This window comes from Dermacentor andersoni, chromosome 1, assembly GCF_023375885.2.
Source record: "Dermacentor andersoni chromosome 1, qqDerAnde1_hic_scaffold, whole genome shotgun sequence".
In the NCBI taxonomy this organism is placed as follows: domain Eukaryota; kingdom Metazoa; phylum Arthropoda; class Arachnida; order Ixodida; family Ixodidae; genus Dermacentor; species Dermacentor andersoni.
Window position 1 is genome coordinate 376584083 of NC_092814.1, and position 16484 is coordinate 376600566.

General features: G+C 46.0%; 1 non-coding gene across 1 annotated transcript; it reads left to right on the forward strand.

Moving 5' to 3' along the window:
• Nucleotides 1–16023: 16023 nt before the first annotated feature.
• TRNAR-UCU (transfer RNA arginine (anticodon UCU)) lies at nt 16024–16098 on the forward strand. The gene has a single exon. It is a non-coding gene; the product is annotated as a tRNA-Arg (tRNA).
• The last annotated feature ends 386 nt before the right edge of the window (nt 16099–16484 follow it).

A 16484-nucleotide genomic window follows, 5' to 3' on the forward strand; every position in this document is an offset into this window, starting at 1 on the left:
GCGCCGCAAAGTGATTTCGAATGTCAGATTTTTGCACTTGATTACTCTTTGGAGCCTTGATTTTGAGAGGATGATAGAGCGCTGCGTATGCAAGCGCATCAGCTTTTTCGTTTCCTGAGATACCAATGTGGGAGGGAATGCACTGAAACTTTACTGTGAAGCCTTTGTTGTTGAGTTCTTTCATGATGGCTAGTGATTTGCGTGGGAAATTGAGGGATGGCAAACTACGGTGTACTTGTAATGCGGCCTTTGAGTCCGTAAGGACAACCACATTCTGCGGAGGCAGTCTTTAATTTGCGCAGAGCAGAAGCTATTGCTACGCCTTCCACAACTGTCGATGAGGCTACACAGTCCAGACGGCCAGACCACGTATATCTTAGAGAGGGAATATAGAATGCAGCCGCACAGCGGTCTTCGTCTGCCTTGACAGAGCCATCTGTGTATACTTGTAGGTGATTCGGGTAAGTCGTGTTCAGGTGTTCCAGGACTAATGACTTGGCTTCTGCAGATGGAATGCAGCTCTTTGATTGCAATCGTGGTACACTTAAGTTGCATGTGATGTCCTCGAATGTCCAGGGTGGTTCTATCCTTTCTCTCTGTCTCGAGCAGCGCAATCCTAATGCGCGAAACGTGTTCAATGCTGCATAAAATTGTGAGCGCGGCCTGTTACCTATACGTCGTAAGAGGGCTCTACCGGGCGTAGACTCACTCAATCCTAGTAGCTGGATCATCAAAGCCTGGGAAGCCTGAAGTCGTAGAGGGCGGGACTCAGCTTCGTAGAGCAATTTCTTGTTTGACGCTGACTGAGAGACTCCAAGGCAAAGTCGGATACCTTTTCTGTGGATGGCTTCTAAGCGCTCGTATTGGCTGTCTGAGGGTGACATCAGAGGTAGCTGATACAGGATTCGACTGGTAACCAACGCTGCATGTAGCCGTAGCATCGACGTCGCGCGGTTGCCCCAGCGTATGCCAGCGACTCGCTTGAGCACATGTAACCTGGGTGACGATGACGCCACAACGTGGTCAACACCGCGGCGCCAGAGTAGCCTGTGGTCTAAGGTAACGCCCAGAAATCGGACGCTGGTGGCTTGTCGAATCTGGTATCCGTCCAAATTCAGCGTCAAGCGTGTAGATTTTCTTTTCACTCCAGGAAATAGTACGAATGATGATTTCTCTGCTGATAGTGATAATCCAATCGTTGCCAAGTGGCCCTGAATGGCTTTTACTGCTCCCTGGGCTATTCGTGCGAGGCGGCGATGCTGGTAGCCGGAGACCCATATGCAGATATCGTCAGCATATGTAGATATCTTCACTGGTGCTCGATGGTTTAGTACTCTTGGGAGGCTACTCATGGCAATGGTAAATAATAAGGGAGATAAAACACTCCCCTGTGGCACACCGCGAAATATACGTATTTCATCGCTCAAAGTGTCGCCAAGACGAACTCTGATGCAACGATCATTGAGGAACGTATGTATGAAGTGCAAGAGATGGCCCGTGACGCCTATAACTTGTAACTGGCTGATGATGGCTCTTGGAGACACGTAGTCGTAAGCCTTAGAAACATCCATGAAAACAGCAAGTGTCGACAGGCCATCCGCACTGTAATGTTCTATGTGGCTTAGCAGGTCCAGCACATTGTCTTGAGCGCTTAGACGCTGCCGAAACCCAGTCATGCACGATGGTAGTTTTCGACCTTGCTCGACATACTAAGTGAGTCTTGCGCACGCCATCTTCTCCATTAGCTTCGCTGCACACGAGGTCAGTGATACCGGTCTGTATGAGTCCAGAGCTGCAGGATTCTTTCCAGGCTTCAGAACCGGTACCACCCATGCTACCTTCCATAAATGTGGCATAGCCCCACTGGCCCAGACTTGGTTAAAAAATGCCAGCAAATCACGCCGTCTCTCAACCGGTAGGTTAGTCAGCATCTGGTAACTGATAAGGTCAGGTCCCACCGCACAGCGACGTCGGAGGCTGCTAATAGCTAGTTCCAGCTCTCTGAGTGTGAAAGGAGCATCCATTAGAGACGACGATAGCGGCGGAGGCGGGTTGGTTGTGCCGGCTGACCTGCCGGAAGAGTATATTTCAGTGAAGGCCTTCGCAAGACAAGCGAGTGCCTTGCCTAACTTCAATGCTAGGGCTTCAAATGGCTTGTTTGGTCGAAAGTTTCCAGCAAGGTTATTAACTACCCACCATATCCTTGGAACTGGCGTGAAGACCGAGGCTTGCACAAAATGATGCCCATTGATCTCTTCTTAGTTTCCTTGTATAACGTCGAATGACTGCGTTAATCCTGTTATATATAGTCTTCATTGGTGGATCGCCCTTCGGCCTCATCAGCCTCCATTCCGCTCTTCTACGGGCAGCGCATAGATTTTTGAGCTTTAGATCCGGAGCCGGGAAGTGTTCGGGTAGCTTCAGCTCAGCGGTAGCCAATCTCTTGCTACGTAGCATGTCCGCGAACAGGTCTCCAGATGATTCGCTTAGGCCGTCCCTGTACGTATCCCAATACGTCACAGGACAGGATCTTCGGCCGTTGGTTCTATATCCAGCAATGTTAACGAAGACAGGAAAATGATCACTGCCCATTCTATCTTTACTAGTCGTTGACGATGCGAAGATGTCCGTTGAGTGTAACGTCAAGTCAATGACACTGTAAGAGGCCGGTGGTCGAAAAAACGTTGGCTGTTTGTCATTTGCCACACAGAGTCCCTCGGTGTTTAAAGCACTAAAAATTTGCTTTCCACGTGCATCAGTCGCCTTGTCGCCCCAGAGAGTATGGTGCGCGTTGAAGTCCCCACATATAATCCTCGGAGCTGGGCAGCGGCTGCAGAGGTCTCTTATAATTTCTCCCATCGAGACCTCCAGGCGAGAGGTCACATACACGGAGGCCACGCTGAGGCTTCGGTTTCCCAGCCGCACTTGTACAGCAGTGACTTCCAAAGCACTGCTGCAAAGGTCTTGTACTGGTAGAACGTAATGTGGTATTTCACGTCTCACATATAGCAGGGCGCTTCCGTTCGGAAATGTCGGAATACTTTGGTTTCCATGTGCGACATAACCAGCAATTGATCTGGAACTTGGAAGACCAGCCTCGGACAGGGCCAATATTGGCACAGGCATGTTGCGTAAGAAAAGCGACAGTTCAGGTAAATGGCACGCAGGACCCGCACAGTTCCATTGCATAATAAGTGGCACCTGTGGACGAGATGGTGAACATTGTGTCCTGACCGCATCCATATTGCTAGGTGCTTTAAAAAGAGGCAGAGCTTAGAATCACTGACTCGAGAGCCAGGACTACTTCGAGCATTTCCTTCATCGAGCTCGCCGGCATCTTCTCTGTGTGTGATCGCAAGGCCTTGAAGAGAGCACATAGCACCTGCTGACAGTCCTCCTGTGGTGTGTTTTCATCGCAACGCGACTGGGGTCGCTGCAGTACAGACACATAGCTTTGCTGTTCCGGTTGTTCAGCAGTCTTCTCGTCTACGGGGCCTCTGTTCACTGATTAGACTGCTTTAGCCGGTCCGCTGCGCGATGGCACCACTGTGTCCTGGATTCCTGGAGAAGGCTTCAGGCTTGGAAAATCAGTTTCACTCTTTGAGCTCCATTTGATTTCGTCTGACTCTCAGTGACTTTCTGTCTTTTTCTTCGTCGTATTTTTCTCATCGTTTCTTGTTGGCCCCAAGATAAATGTTTTCTTACGCTTTATTGCCGCTGGCCGCGTAGGACACTTGCTATAGCTAGCTGGATGACCACCACTACAGTTTGCACATAGAAAGTTCTCCCTGCACGCGCATGTTTTGAAATCGTGCGGTCCTTCACATCGCTTGCACCGCTGCTCACCACGGCAGTAATTGGCCACATGTCCATAGCGCTGACACTTGAAGCACCGAGGTGGTGTTTCAACGTAGTCAATGGTCTCGTGTCTTGTGAAGCCCAAGTTGATCTTCTCTGGACGGTCTTTATTTGGAGCGAACGTAAGAACCACGGAGCTGGTTCGCCTGGACTCCCAGTCGGTTTTGGAAATTTTGACGCATCGCGTGACTCTCCTTGCATGGTAAACACTGTGTGGTTTTAGGTATAGCAACAGTTCCTCGTCAGTGTACCACTTCGGTACTCCTCGAATAATGCACGTGTTTTGCAGGTACGAATTGGGCACTCGTGCTGAGATTGCAGTCCCTGAGATTGACTTGCACCTGAGATGGGAATTTGCATGCTCTTCTGTCTGTACGTCTAAAAGCAGGGCTGATTGAGCAGTAAATCGGCTCCTAACGGGCGATGCGCCAAGAATTTTTTCAATTTCAGTAGATAGAACAATGGGATTTACTTTTTAGAGGTCGGCTCCTTCTGTGGCAGGCGTAACAATCACTGGGATTCGGATGGTCCTCTTCTTGCGGTGACGCACAAGCCTGAAGCCTTCATCGTCCAGATCTGTGATGTCAGCTATGTCACAATCGTTATTAAGCGTAGACTCGTCGTCTGTTTCTGTAGCCTTGTATCGCTTACAGTCACGGTTGCTCTCGGGGTCAGTCGGTGGCCTCTGGCCCGGTGTCAGGTCAGGCGTAGTCATGACGGAGCTCTCGCCGCTACCAGATCGGGCTCTTCTACAGGCTCCTATCGAAGCGACGGGAGACGAAGGCCGCCCCCGGCCTCCGGTAGGGAAGGTACCTTGGCGAGTCGTCCGACGTCTTCGACAAATATGTTTGACAAAACGTCGCAAAAATTCAAAAACACTAGGGAGCGATAGAGATAATAGGGGTGCGGTAGGTCATACGATTGCTAAGCTTTCTGCAACCGCCAAGAATGACACCGTGGTTGTCAGTACTGTCGATGTAAATCCTGAGCTGTCAAGCGCACAGAAAGAATGAATACGAAGTATTTTATGCGTGTTCGGTGACTGTTTTTCATCCACGTCAAAAGTGACACAGACCCCCGTTGCGAAGCACCGTATTATAACGGATCCGACCAAACATCCCGTGCGTCAGCCCGCCTACCGCGTGTCACAAAAGGAGCAAGAGGCGGTTCGTTGTCAACTGAAGCAAACACTAGACGACGATATAATTCAACCCTCAACCAGCCCATGGGCGTTGCCCGTTGTACTTGTCCAGAAGAAGTACGGCGCTCTTCGGTTTTGTGTGGATTACCGCAAACTGAACAGGGTGACGAAAAATGACGCCTACCTTTTTCCCCGTATAGATGACTCTCTCGACCGTCTTCGACATGCGCGATAGTTCTCAATGGATTTCCGCAGCGGATACTGGCAGATAGAAGTAAGTGAACCAGATCGCGAAAAGACTGCTTTCGTAACTCCTGACAGGCTGTACGAATTTAAAGTGTTGCCTTTCGGATTATGCTCAGCTCCCGTGACCTTCTAAAGCGTGATGAACACCGTGCTGTCAGATCTTAAGTGGGAATCGTGTCTCGTCTATTTAGACGAAGTCGTTGTTTTTTTCTCGGACGTTTTAACAACACTTGGAGGGACTTCAGTCCGTGTTCCTTGCAATTCGATCTGCAGGCCTGTCATTAAAACCTGAGAAATGCCATTTTGGTTATCAGGAACTGAAGTTCCTCGGCCACGTTGTTAGTAACCAAGGTGTTCGGCCAGACCCAGAAAAGAGTATGGCTGTTGCCGCATTTCCACCCCAAGCCAATAATCGCGACGTGCGCCGCTTGTTGGGCCTCAGCTCATATTACAGACACTTTGTGGAGAATTTTTCCAAGATCCAAGAACCCCTCACTCGTTTAGCAAAGGAGGATATTCAGTTTATTTGAGGTTCGGAGAAGAGAGCCGCCTTCTGCGAGTTTCAGAGGCGCCTCCAGACACCGCCCTTGCTTGGACACTTCGATGAAGACGCCGATACTGAACTGCACACTGATGCTAGCAATTTCGGTCTCGGTACAGCCCTCGTGCAGGGGAAACCAGGCGTTGAACGTGCCGTCGCTTACGCTAGTCGCACCTTGACCTCTTCAGAAACGAACTACACTACCACTGAAAAGGAATGCTTAGCTGTCGTCTGGGCGATAGCAAAGCCTCGGCCATATTTGTATGGCCTTCCTTTCAGAGTGGTTACCGACCATCATGCCCTTTGTTGGCTAGCCAATATCAAAGACCCTGCAGGACGTCTCGCCAGGTGGAGCATTGGTCTTCAAGAATTTGATGTAACAATCGTCTAAAATTCTGGCCTGACGCGTACTGACGCTGACTGTCTTTCGCGCGCTCCACTTGCAACTGTGTCAAGTGATGCTGATGATGACTGTCGTTTCCTTTGCGCTGTCAATATATCTGGCTTGGCTCGGCAACAGCGGGATGATTTGGAACTCGGACAACTTATCGACTATATTGAAGGCCGAAGTTCGCATCCTCCACGGACGTTCACGCGTTCATAATGTTTGTTCTGTCTCCGCAACAATTACTTGTATAAAAAGAATTTCTACCCTTCAGCGACTGGACATCTCCTTGTCGTACCATCTGCGCTTCATGCCGATATTTTATCCGCCTGCCACGATGAGCCCTCTTCAGGGCATTTTGGTTACGCGCGTACCTTGGCTCGAATCCAACAACGCCAGTACTGGCCAAAGCTTGCCGAGGAAGTCAAACACTACGTGAAAACTTGCCACGGCTGCCAGCGCCGAAAGGCTCTACATCAGCGCACAGCCAGTTTCCTAAAGCCTGTTACACCACCAACACAAACATTTCAACAATTCTGCATGGACATGCTCGGGCCCTTCCCTAAGTCTTTTGCTGGCAACCGCTGGATCGTGGTTGCGACTGATTATCTGACGCGATACTGCGAAATGAGAGCCTTCCAGCCAGCCACTGTCAGTACTGTTGCGCACCTTTTCATCCACAGCAAAGTCCTTTGGCATGGTGCACCAGCAGTAGTCATTACAGATCGTGGCACAGGTTTCACAGCTCACATTATGCAAGACGTCATGATGCTTAGTGGAACAGCTCATCGCCGAGCCAGTGCATACCATCCTCAGACCAACGGTCTTACGGAGAGGTTAAAAAAGCCAATTGCCGACATCCTTTTCATGCATGTCGACAACGAGCACAATAACTGGGACGATGTTTTGCCTTAATTAACATTTGCCTACTACACTGCTGTTCAAGAAGCTACTGGGTTCACTCTATTACGTTTGCTCCACGGCCGTGAGGCAACCACCATGCTGGACGCCATGCTTCTCCCCGAACGATACGACATTACCATTGACGCGGAGGAATTTACGCGGCTCGCAGGTGCAGCTCGCAAGCTTGCACGCGAGTGAATCCAGAATCAGCAATCCATAGACTCCTAGAGGTATAACTTTCGCCATCGCGAGGTTGTTATCAACCCAGTGAGCAAATTTGGGTATGGACCTCGATTCGCCAACGCGGCCGGTAGGAAGTGTTACTGCTCCGCTACTTCGGCCCTTACAGTCACCCGTCGCCTCAGCGAGGTGAACTGCGAAGTTCTCTTCGAAGACACCAGTCGGTGATGCCGTCGCGTGCAGCCTACGGATGTTGTCCATGATGATAGGATGAAACCGTACCACTCACGTTGACGAGGCCATTCTCACTTCCACACGCTTTTATCTCACTTGCGCGACACTTTGCTGTTTACAAACATTATCCGTGTTGTCGTGTATGTGCTTTCTTTTTTTCCCTCTGTTCCACAGAGGAAAATAAATGCTTTTTGGAAGGGGAGTGATGTCACGACAGCAGTTGGCTATGTAGTGGGTTTGCCGCTTCTGCAGAAGCTGAGGCCGATGACGACGAAGATGCACTCTCAGTGAAGATGTCGGACGGGAAATCTCTGCTTCCATTTGATTAAACTCAGCACTTTTCGTCATATATATAGTAACGGGCGCAGTACTTGGCCACAACCTCCTATATGAATACAACACTCAAACCCCGGCCCTTAGTCCCCAGCAGCTGCGAAGCAACTGACAACGGCGCTAGTCAGACCTGTGACGGTGCAGAGGGTGCTAAGAATCCCTTGGTCCGGACAGGCCGCCATTGCAATCTGAACTTGGCAACGCTTAACGCTAGAACGTTATCTAGTGAGGCGAGTCTAGCAGTGCTATTGGAGGAATTAGAGGGCAGTAAATGGTATATAATAGGGCTCAGTGAAGTTAGGAGGACAAAAGAAGCATACATCGCTTAAAAGCGGGCGCGTCCTGTGATACCGGGGCTTAGTGGAGAGACGAGAACTAGGAGTCGGTTTCTTGATTAATAAGGATATGGCTGGTAACAAACAGGAATTCTATAGCATTAACGAGAGGGTGGCAGGTCTTGTGAGACTTAATAAGCGGGACAAATTGAAGTTCGGACAGGTCTACGCCCCTACATCCCGTCATGATGACCAAGAAGTCGAAAGCTTCTATGAAGACGTGGAATAGGCGATGGCTAAAGTCAAAACAAAATACATCATACTGACTTGGGCTACTTCAGTGCCAGGGTAGGCAATACGCAGGCTGGAGACAAGTAAGTGATAGAATATGGCATGGGCTCTAGGAATAGCAGGGGAGAGTTATTAGTAGAGTTTGCAGAACAGAATAATAAGCGGATAATGAATACCTCCTTCCGCAAGCGGGATAGCGGAAAGTGGACGTGGAGGAGCCCGAATGGCGAGACTAGAAATGAAAAATACTTTATACTCTGCGTTACCCCTGGCATCATACAAGATGTGGACGTGCTTGGCAAGGTGCGCTGCAGTGACCATAGGATGGTAAGAAGTGGAATTACATCATTCATTACACCATCAAATGAATCATTACATGTCATGCCCAAGCCCATTTCTTTTTCTTGAATTCAACTAAGACGTCATTACCTCGCGTTTGTTCCCTCACCCAACCTGCTCTTTTCTTATCCCTTAACGTTACACCCATCATTCTTCTTTCCATAGCTCGTTGCGTCGTCCTCAATTTAAGTAGAACCCTTTTCGTAAGCCTCCAGGTTTCTGCCCCGTACGTGAGTGCTGGTAAGACACAGCTGTTATACACTTTTCCGTTGAGGGATAATGGCAACCTGCTGTTCATGTAAAAATACTGAAAGATATCTATAGCGGCTCCACAGCCACCGTAGTCCTCCATAAAGAAAGCAACAAAGTCCCATTAAAGAAAGGCGTCAGGCAGGGAGATACGATCTCTCCAATGCCACCCACAGCGTGTTTGGAGGAGGTATTCAGAGACCTTGATTGGGGAGAATTGGGGATAAGAGTTAATGGAGAATACCTTAGTAACTTGCCATTCGCTGATGATATTGCCTTGCTTAGTAACTCGGGCGACCAACTGCAATGCATGCTCACTGACCTGGAGAGGCAAAGTAGAAGGGTGGGTCTAAAAATTAATCTGCAGAAAACGAAAGTAATGTTTAACAGTCTCGGAAGAGAACCGCAGTTTACGATAGGTAGCGAGGCACCGGAAGTGGCAAGGGAATACATCTATTTAGGACAGGTAGTGACCGCGGATCCGGATCATGAGTCTGAAATAATCAGAAGAATGAGAATGGGCTGGGTTGCGTTTGGCAGGCATTCTCAGATCATGAACAGCAGGTTGCCATTATCCCTCAAGAGAAGAGTGTATAACAGCTGCGGCTTACCAGTACTCGCGTACGGGGCAGAAACCTGTAGGCTTACGAAAAGGGTTCTACTTAAATTGAGGACGACGCAGTGACCTATGGAAAGAAGAATGATAGGTGTAACGTTAAGGGATAAGAAAAGAGCAGATTGGGCGAGGGAACAAACGCGAGTTAGTGACATCTTCGTTGAAATCAAGAAAAAAGAATGGACATGGGCAGGACATGTAATGAGGAGGGAAGATAACCTATGGTCATGAAGGGTTACAGATTGGATTCCAAGGGAAGAAAAGCGTTGCAGGGGGCGGCCGAAATTTCGGTGTGCGGATGAGATTAAGAAGTTAGCAGAGACAACGTGGCCACAATTAGTACTTGACCGGGGTAGTTGCAGCAGTATGGGAGAGGCCTTTGCCCTGCAGTGGGCGTAACCAGGTTGATGATGGTGGTGATGATGACGACATTAACGGGACTATCTATCTATCTATCTATCTATCTATCTATCTATCTATCTATCTATCTATCTATCTATCTATCTATCTATCTATCTATCTATCTATCTATCTATCTATCTATCTATCTATCTATCTATCTATCTATCTATCTATCTATCTATCTATCTATCTATCTATGTATCTATCTATCTATCTATCTATCTATCTATCTATCTATCTATCTATCTATCTATCTATCTATCTATCTATCTATCTATCTATCTATCTATCTATCTATCTATCTATCTTTGCGTGTGTGTGCACGTGAATGTGTGCATGTGCATGTATGTGAAGAAATTGCTTGATAGACTGGGAATAGACAAACAAATTTACACCTTATTGACTCTCGTCTATAGACAGTCTACAGAAAAAGAATCAATCAACATAAATAGAGACAGCATCGAATTTCTCCTGCAGGTAATCTATAGGGCGGAGCTAAACAAAAAGAAATAAGGTTCATAAGAACCTTTTTCGATAGACAGACTATAGAATGGGAGTAGACAAAAATAGTAACCTTATCATCTTTTGTCTATAGACAATCTATAAATTGGGAGTAGACAGACAAAAATAATCGACACCACATCCACTCTCGTCTATAGACAGTCAATAGGCCAAGAATGAAAACAATAAATAGAGACTGTATCGACATTTGTCCATAGGTAGCCTATACAGCAGAAGCAGACAAAAAAAAAAGCTTATCAACTTTCGCTGTACACAATCTACAAACCGAGACTAGACAAGAAGGAATAGAAAGCTTATCGACTCTCGTCTATTGACAGTGTATAGGCGAAGAATGGACAAAAATCTATACTGTATCGACCTTCGTCTTAGGCTGTATTTAAAGGGGAAGTAGACAAAAAGAAACAAACACCTTAGCAACTGTTTCTACAGATCCGCTACAGTGGAGGGGGCAATGCAGCAAGAGCGGCTTCAGCATGCTGCCTAAACTCTTCTTGGTAGCGCAGATCCTGGATTTCTTCGCTTGTCATGCCATTCGTCGCCATGGCATGGCGCGCTCTGCACCGCTCGAACATGTGGTGATTACCGTCAGTTCGTCATGGTTCAGCCCTATCGTCCAGGCGTATGATCGGCGTGAAGTTCCTGCGAACGTTCTTCCTTCTCTGACGATTCTGCGAATTCCCGTGGATGCTCCTAGTGCGGCAACTCCGACAGGTGACGCCATCGGATCGGTGACGCCAAGCTTCAACAATATTAAAGCTCCGTCGTTCCAGCGCCCCGGCAGTGGGTATTGCAGCAGCAGCTTCAGCATGTTGCCTGAATGCTTCTTCTTGCTTGCGCAGGTACTTGGACTTGGACGTTACTTGGGCAACTAGTACTGTATCCGATCTGTTAATCGATTCCTGCTGCTCTGTTACCCACACAGTTGTTTGCGTAGTAGACTATGGACTGGAAATACTGCTGGGACAGCTTTGTTACCTTTCAAACCGAGACATCTGGCGTGTGCGGTTATTGAGTCAAACCCTGGCTCAACGGAAAAGGAAGTGTTGTCGCAACTTTTATCTGGCCAAATTAACATGAGTGCCTCTATCAATGATGTACTGTCTAAACAGAGTACAATTGCAAGAGATATCGCTGATTTAAAACAGCGCATGTGCAGCTTGGAAACTCAACTGAGTACTTAGGATTATTACAAACTGATGTTACTAATGTCAAGAAAACAGCAACCGATTTGGAATGCAACGTCTCCAGTATGGTATGTAAAGGAGATGAACTAGAAAACAGAGGTAGAAGAAACAATTAGATCGTGTACTGCCCAAATGAAGAAGACGGGGAGTCAAATGACAGTCTCTTGAATGCGGTAAAAAAGGTATTTTCAAGGAAAGGCTTGGACTTACTAGTAATAGTATAGAAAGATGTCACCGGCTAGGAAGGAAAAAAAGAAAAAGTACGCCCCGTGCTCTTAACGTTCTCAGACTCTCGCGATAAAAGTTGAGTACTCAAAGAGCACAAAAAAGCTGGGACAATGCTTTTTATAACAAAGGACATTTCCTTGAAAGTTCGTGAGAGAAGAAAAATATTATTGGAATGCTCACAAGAAGGACGTGATGAAGCCTCCAAAGTTAAAATATTTTTTGGTAAATGCAGCATAGATGGTGAAATGTTTGTGTATGACATGGCAAACAACAAACGCTGTAAGCTAAAAAGAAGGACCAAATAACATGATAACCGTTGCCAATCACCATTCACCATCTTAATCCTTAACTGCCGCAGCGTTGTCAACAAAGTAGAACAGCTTGAAAGCATCGTTTTCTCGCTTGACCCCGATATTGCAGTATTGACGGAAACCTGGTTAAATGGAGATATATATGAGAGTCAATTTGTCCCGATAAACTACAGAATATTGCGGAAAGACTGCGACAGAAAAGGGGGAGGCGTAGCAATTTTTTTTAAACATTTCCTTCAAATGTTAAGAATGCCCGACACCTCTGGAGTAGAGAGCGTTTTCTGCAACTTTTGTATTAACAATGTCAAATACATTATTGGTGCCGTGTACAGACCCCTAACTCACCTGTTACAGACTTCGAATGCTTAAGAGAAAACATGTACACCCATTTTAAGCAAGCACATAGATAAACTAATCTTAACCCGTGATAGTTACCTGCCGAATGTCGAATGGAGCACATTCCCGTCCCGTTCCACCACAAATATTGGTAGTGAAATCATTGATATTGGTTTTATTTTTGACGGAGTACAGGTAGTTTAGCACTTGACTAGAATCCACAAAGATTCAAAAGTAGTTATATATTTTTGTAAGTGCAAATATACAAGATGACGCCTCATGTATCGTCACAGACGGCATTTCAGATCACCAAGCTGTAGTGTTCTCGTTGCAATGTGCCCCTCGCAGTAAAAATGATAAGATTCAGTATTACCCGAATTCTTCTCGTGCAGATGACGCGTCTGTAATTGATACGCGAGCATTTCATCTGGATAACTTTAACGATAATATTGCTAGCATGTACGATGTGTGGCTTTAATTTAAAGGCATTATATTCAACTGTCTGCCACAGTTTGTTCTAAGGGTTGCGAGGAAGGCCACGGGTCGGAATCCCTGGATCTCTCGCGAGACGTTGCTCAAGCAATGCAAGCATAAACGGCTTAAAAGTTCCGCAAAACTGAAAACTTGAACAAATTAAGAAAGGGTCATTGAGGAACCGTCAAATAATTTAAAAGAAATGATCATAAATGACAAACGGAATTACTTTAATGTACAGCTTCCTAGTTTTATGAAAATGTCTCCACGAAGTCTCTGGAGGACGATGACTCATTCTTCTTCCCTTTCCGATATGTCCATAATAGGCGGTAATAATGTCCACGATGAGCAGGTTGTATTTTCTGTATTTAACAATCATTTCAGTAGTCTATTCACAAAGGATGACAGTTGTCTGCCTTCTGTTTACATGGATTAGCCTTCCATTCAGCATGGTATATGCCAGTTACTGTTAAAAATTGCCGAAAAGAAAACTCTGGTGCAGGTGGTATACCAAATGCCTTCTTAAAACACTATGCCTAGTGGTGCTTGAATTACTTGAAAATTTTGTTTAGTAAATCGCTTCAGGGTGGCATGCTTCGGGATGACTCGAAAACAGCAAAAATGAAGCTCTTACATAAATCGGGACGCAAGAATTGCATAAAATAATATCGACCGATTTCTCTGAATTCGACAACATGCAAAATTTTCGAACACATAATCTATAAGCATATAATTGTTTTTTTATGAGCCTTGCGTATTGACGAACGCTCAACATGGATTTTGGCAGGGCTTCACCACAAACAGTCAGTTACTAGAATCGATGCACAATTTTGCAACACAATGAATAATAGAAAACAAAGCGACGCTACAAACAAGCGAAGCTCCCAATAAGTTAGGATAACTGCGACACATTACTTGTTGCTTGTGGTGTTCCCCAGAGATTCGTGCTAGGTCCTCTGTTATTCTTGCTTTATATACGTGACATTGGCAATAATGTATCTGTCAAAATGAAACTTTACGCGGATGACTGTATACTATAAGCTGAAATTGCCTCATCTGAAGATCAAATCATGCTACATAGCAACTTTGGCAAAATAGTTGGCTGGCGCTATCAATGGCAAATGTCTGTTAACTATGAAAAGACCGTCTTTATGATAATAACACTAACGGAAAAGCCCCTTCTTTTCCACTATTTTGCCCGGAACACTTATATCTCTGAAGTATCTCACTATAAATATCTCGGCCATACAAATATTTCACAATTTTTCCCGCTCAAAACACACTGACACTGTAATGACTAATTGTCTTCGCGAATTGCTGACCCTCAGAACGTGGTTAAAATACTTGGCAACAGCTGTCCGCCTCCTGGCATCAAATACAATAGTTCGTCCTACTTTAGAATATGCATCGATCATTTGGGACCCCCACAAAAAAATAAATGTAGAAAATTAGAAAGAATTCAAAAGAAAGCTTACCGATTTATTTACAATTCTTATGCTCAAATTTCTATAACAGATCTCCTTAATCTCTGTGGCTTCTCTTCGATTAGAGAAAAAAAATCGTGCTTCCCGATTAAAATTCTTTTTTTTCAGCTAATGAATGGCCACTATTATACTGATACCTCGCACATCTTAACACCCTTAACTGGTTATGATACTCGTCATAAACACTCTCTAGCAGGGAACCCGTTAACACCGCATAGCAACTGCTTCAAATGCTCTTATCTTACAAGAACAATAGTTGATTGGAATAAACTTCCTGATGAAGTCATTAGACTAAATTCTTTATCCAGTTTTCAGGCGCACAATCAATCTTGGCTCAATCGCACATAGTTTCTATGCTCCTTTTTTCATGCAATCTGTCCTTTTTGAACGTTGAATTCAAGCATCGGCATGATTGCTTGAACTGTATGTTTGTATGAATCTGCTTGTATGTTCCCACCCTGCTAAGATCTTGTAAAAGACACCAGTATCTATAAATATAGTAGTGTGAAAAAATAAATAAAATGGGAGCAGGGAAAAAGAAATAGAAACCTTATCGACTCTGGCCTGTTGACAGACTGTAGACTTTGTGTCAGCAAAAGAACAACTCTTTACAAAGGCAAAGTCGTCTATAAGAAGTCTAGATTTCTATAGACAGTGTAAACTCCTGTTTTAAGGGATGGTAGTAACGGGAGTAATGATTTTTTTCCAGCACGCCGGCGCCTTCAGTGGTGCTGCAACAACATTCAAAGCAGTTGGTAGGCTGGTTCTTTTATATGAAAGGCTGGGGACGTCCCTCCAAACTTCGAAAGCTGCCGTCTGCTTGGCAGCTTGCGAAACAGTAATCTTCACCGGGAAACGTATGTGGGGAGCTCTACGTGCTTGGTATTGTTGTCAGGTGCACCTTATAATCAATTAAGTGGTTCGGATTATTGTTTTGTACTTGTTCTTTATTGAAACGTGCGCTGTTCGGTGTGCTGTGTGCTTGATTCCAAAGAATGCATGTACGGTTCGTTTCACTTAGCTGACTTATTAAAGATTCTGCCTTAAGGGGGGCACGAAGCGCTGCTCTTGGCCCTGCACCGCCGCCGGGATCGGCCAACGTTTTTTGCTGGCGGACGTGCACACGGAAAATGCAGACCAACTAGAGGCTACGAGATTCGGTGTAATTATGTACGACGATTACGATATTCTCTAATGCGAAATTTGAGCGCAGCTGTATATGTGTTTTCGATTCGCGATATACTGAGGCAAAGAATTTGAGACCGAAATCACCTCACCAAGTGACAATTGGCCAGCACCGTCAGCGCTTTCGCAGACGGAAGGGCAGTACGGGAACGCTGCCATGACGAGCCGCATCGGAAGCAGCTGCGGAAGAAGACGACGACGACGAAGGAGGCAGCAGTGCCACGAGCACGTTCACGCGGTTGCGCCGAGGGGCGGCGACGCTCGACCCAAGATTGGCCAACTCAAAGCTTTGCTCTGAGCGTGAGAGCCCCCGTAGCCCAATGGACAAGGCATCGGTATTCTAAACCGAGGATTGCGGGTTCGAGTCCCGCCGGGGTTGCACTAATTTTACGTTCGTGCTCCTCGTTTTCTTTTCTTAAATCATCATCTGCGCCACCTAAAATTTTCAGTGAAGCAAAGCACAAATGAGAGCGGATGCCGTCTCTTACTTTTGCTACAGCCGAAATGTTGATAAAGCCTTGAACATAGCTTCTTCGGTTCTTATCTGTTGTTTGTGCAGGAAGTATCAGATTTTGAAGCTTATTTTTGTACACGATTTTTATCATCTGCGTCGCCATGCATATTGTTGAGAGTGGTAAACTCTGCAACAGTAGCATGTTTATGAGAAAACACAGTCAATGAATGAACTGTCTTTTAAAGAAACTTCAAAGTAGTTCGCTTTCGGGGAGGTAGTTTTGTTCACCTCAAATATAGATGGCGATTCCCGC